The 6,528-nt window shown below is 34.4% G+C and overlaps 1 pseudogene; it reads left to right on the top strand.

Moving 5' to 3' along the window:
* The first annotated feature begins 1,556 nt into the window (after positions 1 to 1,556).
* Positions 1,557 to 5,252, top strand: LOC120165217 (annotated as a pseudogene).
* The last annotated feature ends 1,276 nt before the right edge of the window (positions 5,253 to 6,528 follow it).

Below are 6,528 nucleotides of genomic sequence, written 5' to 3'. Positions count from 1 at the left end.
AATATAAACTAAAACTATATATACTATATAGTTTACATATGAACTATATGTATAAACTATATAAACTATATATATAAACTATGTAAACTATATAGTTTACATATGACCTATATATATAGTTTATTAGTGAACTATATAAACTATTTATATAGCATATACTATATATAAATTATAGTTTATATTTATATACTACATACTATAGTTTATATTTATATGCTATATTTTATACTATTTATATAAACTATAGTTTATAGAAATCCTAAACTATAGTTTATATATATATATATATATATATATATAATTTACATAAATACTATGCATAAACTATATGAAGTAATAAAGTATATAGTTTATAAAGATCCTAAACCCTAAACCTTAAATCTTAAACCCTAAACCCTAATCTATAAACCCTGAACATTATGCATAAACAATAGTTAATATATGTTACCTATAGTATATGTATACATGTAAAATATATATGTAACTTATAGTATATGTATGTACAAACTATGTAAAGTATATATAAACTATATATATAACCTATAGTATATGTATATACAATCTATTATATGTTATATAAACTATATATGTAACCTATAGTTTATAAGCAATAGTTTATATTAGTGTACTATATTTATACTTTATAACCTATTGTATATAATTTATAAACTATAGTTTATATTAATGTACTATATAGTTTATATTAATGTTAATTATTTTAACTATAATTTATATTAATATAGTATATAGTTTATAAACTATACTATATAATTTATAACATATAGCCTATAGTAATATTAATTTTATAGACTATATTTTATATTAATATTAATTATAATATATAATTATTTTAATATTAATTATAAATAGTTTATTAATATAAATTTTATAGGGGTGAAAATGAAAATAGGCGCCAAAACCATTTTCTTTCCCGCTCAGCATCCAAAATCTCTCCCGCTTGGCATCCAAAATTATGTTTCCCTCGTTTTCCCTCTTCTTCCCCGCTCAGCATCCAAAAGGAAGAGATAGAGTCCATCTTATTTGCCACTTTCCGTCTAAATCCTTTACTTTTTTTTGCTCTCAGGTGCAAATAACAACTATAAAATAGTAGAGGAAAGATAAATGGTAGAAATCGAGAAAGAAATAGAATCGATAAGAGCAGCTTCGAACGAGGTGTCTCGTCAGTTCAAAACCCTAATCGATGCGAATGATTTGGATTCTCTAAGGCACTTGCAGCTCCTCATGTACTTTCCCCTTTTCTTTTTTCTTTCTGCGTTTTTTTTCTCTATTTACTTATATTTTATTAATAAGGTTGGATTTGATTCCCGGCGTATATGATAATTCGATTTTGTATGTTCTGTTGAGAAGTTCATTTGTTTGCTATAATTACGTAGTAAAACTGTACAAGGTTGAGTTTTTTTTTCTTTATATTGTAATCTAAAATAAATAGTGATTATTTTGTATTTGAAGAGATGCTATGTAGATACGAATGCATATGTCCATGCCCTATATCCATGCCCTTGTCTCGAGGACTAGAGTGAACAGGGTATGGGCGTATGGCTCCTGGCATGTATCCAGAGAGTGACTTAAAAGAGTCACGTATCAAGCTGAATCCACTTTACATGTTTGTTCTGTGGATAAATTTTTGTCCCGACAGAAAACAGGAATAGTGTACTCTACCAAAACGATTATGGATTTATTAGTAAAATAAGAAGTTATCAGTTTCCTTACTGTTGTAGGTTGGAGACTCAGAATTTAAGGGTGCGTTTGATTCACGGAATATAAGATTACCAGTGAGAATAAAATATTATCAGGGAGTAGGATTACTGAGAATGTTGTATTTTGTGTTTGGTTGGTTTAGCAAGAATATAAGATTATCATGTTGGGTTAAAGAAATAAAAGATTATTGGAATGTATATTTGACCAAATTGTCCTTATTATATATTTGTTTTTTAACAAGTTGGAAATATTTATATATTCTCTTTAAAAAATTTAAATTCATAATTTTTTTTTACAAAATTGAAAATATAAAAAAGGTTTAATGAACTTTATATAAAATTTTAATTATAGATTTTTTTGTAAATCTAAAATAGTTTAAGGATAAATTTGTAATTTAATATTCGTAGAATTTTTATTATTCAATGACAAAAGAAGAATATTTTTGAAAAAAAATTAAGTACATTTTAGTTCAAAATGCTGGTAATCCAACAATACCTAAGGAAATGGAGGTAATGACATTCCCGATAATATACCTCAAAAAATCCACTATTGGTAATATTACATTACCGGAAATGAGATTCCCGGACTAACTAAACGGGGAATGTGGATTCCATTCCCATGAGCATCCCACATTCCCCCATCCAAACGCTCCTTTAAGGGTCGTGAACATGTGCGGTACAGTATGGACCAGGTCCTACAGCTTAGGAAGGTAATTGTGCATACTTTTGCTTAGTAGTTTGTTTAGCCTCTGCATTAGCAAACTGTTGTTTCATTTTACTTCCAAAACAATCCACAAAAGAACAAATCTATGCTTTTTATCTGCTTACTAGTTGTTCAAAGCTGTTACCATCCTGTTTCAGTTGTAGTGAGATGATCATGAAAATAAGTAGTTCAATGTTCATACCCCTTTCCATATATATTATGTTGAAATTAAACGTGATTATGCTTCTTTCTTTCTCTTTAGGCTATAGAAGTTGCTAAAGAGATTATTAAAATAAAACGAGATATTGAAGGGAAAATCTTCAATGAAGATCTGGGCTTGTGGAGAAAGCAATGTACTATCTAACCGCTCATTTGCATCTTACATTTTAATATATTGATAGCAATTAAGTTCCTTGATGAAGTTCTTGTATTTTCAATTAATTTTGCGAATTCATTGTTAACGCCTGTTACTTCATACTTTGTACTTTTGTGATCCAGCAAGTTATAGGCAGAAGTGTTACTCTGAGCCCAACTAATGTGATTGGTCTAGATGTTCGGCACAGATTCCTCCTGCTGGAGAGAAGAGGTCCTGGAAATCTCTTCGGGATAGAGATTTGGGAAACCGATTTGATTCCAGACAGCCAGAAGCATACAAACTAAATCGCCATGATCTATTCAACTCTCGGAACTCTGTAATTAATAGAGGATTCGCATTGGCTTTGTTTTTATTTCTAGCAATCCCTTCAGCAAGCTATCTATGTTATTTGGCTTTGGTATTAAATTGGGTTTCCTTTGTTGAACCAGGGAGGACCTACTCCAGCTTTGGTCAAGGCTGAGGTGCCATGGTTGGCTAGAAGGGGCAATCTTTCCGAGAAAGAGCGTGTTCTAAAGACTGTTAAAGGGTAAATATATTAGAATTATGTTTCTTACATAATATATGTCTCTGATATTTATCAACACAGTAAAACCTGTTTTGCTCTGATATTTAGTTTTTTTCATCATGTATGTATTTCTGATATCTATTCACAAACCATAAAAGAAACCTTGCATGACGCATTATGTTGCCCTAATAGTTATGTAACAAACCCATGTAGCAGGAACAACTTTTTTCTTATTAAATTAAACGGATGCAAGTCATTTATGTGGTAAAAGATGCAAATGTATCATCTGATTTCCTTATTAGCCAGGACATTTTTTTAAACTTGCAAACTTGCCAAGTGGTTTCATTTTCAAGTATGCATGATGGGAAAGGCAATCCTTTCCTTTGTTGGATAGTGAAATTACTTGTTATTCTCAATGTGTATGTTCTCTGTTTAGGATACTGAAAAAGCTGACTCCGGGAATTATGATCTTTCTAAGAGCCAACTTATTCATTCTGGTATCATATCAGCTGATATCTTGAAGGTTATTATTTCTGAATTCGTGTTATTTTTTTGACATTGGTGCATATTTTTTCTGTATTTATTTCTCTGTATGTATATATATCCACACACATGTACATTTCACGCTTGCTGTTGTATGTATGTATATGTGTTTATATCCATAGACATGTACAGAGTTACTGCAGGTTGTAAAAAGAAATCACTGATGGTTTCAATGCTGCTTTTACAGGGGGTTGTTTGTCTAATATTTGACAAGTTTGTGCTGGAACCCACTTTCTGTCCTATGTATGCACTCCTATGTTCTGATCTGAATAATAAGCTTCCCTCATTTCCTTCCGATGAACCTGGCGGAAAACATATCACATTTAAGCGAGTCCTCCTGAATAACTTCCAGGAGGCATTCGAGGGAGCTGACAAGAAGAAGTGCAGCTGATGACTGCCCCTGAGAAAGAGGAGCGTAGAGACAAAGAAAGGATGGTCAAGCTCCGCACTCTAGGAAATATTCGTTTAATTGGTGAGCTTCTGAAGCAAAAAATGGTACCTGAGAGGATAGGCTATCACATTGTGCAGGTTATTGCCGATATTTCCTTTGTGATTAATGGATTTTGGAATTTTAGTAAGTTATGCAAACTCATTTTTTCTTTCCTTTGTGCCAAACTGGAACTTTTGGGCACTGACAGTGGAGGATGCCCTGCAGAGGAGAATGTTGAAGCCCTTTGTCTGTTATTAATCACTTTTGGTAAACAGCTTGACAGGCAATCACAGCGCATAAAAGATGTTTGCTGCTTCAGATTGAAGGAATTGACTACAAATCCTCAGCTTGCTCCAAGATCGAGAACTGTGGTTCATGATGTTCTCGATCTTATGGCAAACTTCAGCAGATTTAAGGAATTGATTACAAGTCCTCAGCTTGCTCCAAGATTGGGATTTATGGTTTGTGATCTTCTTGACCTTCAGGCAAGCCAATGGGTTCTCAGACGTGAGGTGGTAGCTTACAAATTCCGTCAAATTTTATGGGTTAGATTAGACAGATATTGTTGGAATGCCCGTGTGAATGGGCTTTACTATTGATAACTCCATTTTTTTTTGGGTATGGATTTTTGCAGGTGAAAGACAACAAGTACTGCAAGTATTAGAAACAGTCATGTTTCTGTTGATCCTATGAGTCCTGGTCCTGGGGGCTTTCCGATCACATGCCCGGGTACAGGAGATTTGATGCCTGGAATGCCAGGAACTCAGAGAATGCCGGGAATGGACAATGATAACTGGGAAATTCCTAGGGCCCGGTCAATGCCAAGGAGTGATGCACAAGGTATGCAGCTTGAATTTGATGGGCTGTACGACATTCACGGAAATGACACACCAGAGTTTCAAGGCACCTCTACACCTAAGTCTGAAAACAAGTTCCCCGAACAGCAAGTGAGTTTCACCTCCTCACGGATTGCATGAGCTTGGGTCAAGCTCTTCACTACCACTAAGAAGTGGCCGTAAGCTCATGCTAAAAGCTGTGCCTTCAAAAGGTAACCGTAATGAGAGTAGAAGAAATTCTCAAGACTATAGAAGGATACGTTCTCCCTTCAAAGGATTGTTTCAAGTACTTAGGGTCTATGATACATAAAGATGGGGTGTAGATGATGACGTTACACACCGTATAAAGGCGGGATGGCTAAAGTGGAGGGTCGCTACTGGAGTTCTGTGTGACAAGAAGGTGCCTCTAAAACTTAAGGGAAAATTTTATAGAATGACAATAAGACCAGCGCTGTTGTATGGATCAGAATGTTGGGCAACCAAGAAAGATCACGTAAGGAGGATTGAGACCGCAGAAATGAGAATGCTTTGATGGACATGTGGTAGGACTCTGTGGGATATGACGACAAACTCTGCGATTAGGATGTCCTTGGGGGTGGTGTCTGTTTCCGAAAAATTGAGGGAGGGAGGACTACGGTGGTTTGGGCATGTCCTTAGGCGACTACCGTCGGATGCGGTCAGGAGGGTAGAGTCGATTACAGTCGACGGTGCCAGAAGGAAAGGACGACCAAGACGGAAGTGGGAAGACTGCTTGAGATATGATTTGAGGGATTTAGCCCTTACCGAAGACATGACCTCTGATAGGAAAATATGGAGGTTAAAGACTAGGATAATCGAGTAGTGTGGGTCACATTTATAGGGTGTATCATCTCTGTCTTTTTTTAATGTCTTTGTAGTATTTTTCATGACTTCTACTTTTTATACGTTTCTGTTATTGGTATTTATGAAGGATTAGAACTGGGCTTGCTATCGTTGACTTCTGTGTATCATTCTCCTCATGTTTTCTCTTTTAAATTTAGCATGGTCTTATGTTTCTGTTTATATGCAGAGATTCTTTTGCAGGGATTATTATGCAGGGATTAATTCCCGTTACAGACGTACATATGATTTTAATGACTGTATATGAATATTGTTTAGCTATGTATTTATGTATTTATTTATATATGCATTGAATTTTATCTATATTTTTAATTTTCTGACTGCCGGAGGTCTTCCACGGAAGCTACTCTCAACCTGACGTTGGGGGCAGCTTACTACCCTACCTCCCCTTTACCCCATACATATGGGAATTGGGTTTTGTTGTTGTTGTTGTTTAATGGCCCCTTTATAAGGTGAATTTTATGGCCAAATATTGGTTCTTTGCTACATGATTCTGCATACATACTGTCGGTATTTTCGTGTTAAGACTATTTTCTTC

Source organism: Hibiscus syriacus, unplaced genomic scaffold (assembly GCF_006381635.1).
Source record: "Hibiscus syriacus cultivar Baekdansim isolate YM2019G1 unplaced genomic scaffold, ASM638163v2 tig00111582_pilon, whole genome shotgun sequence".
Classification (NCBI taxonomy): Eukaryota; Viridiplantae; Streptophyta; class Magnoliopsida; order Malvales; family Malvaceae; genus Hibiscus; species Hibiscus syriacus.
This window is presented reverse-complemented; position numbering and strand designations above follow the sequence as displayed.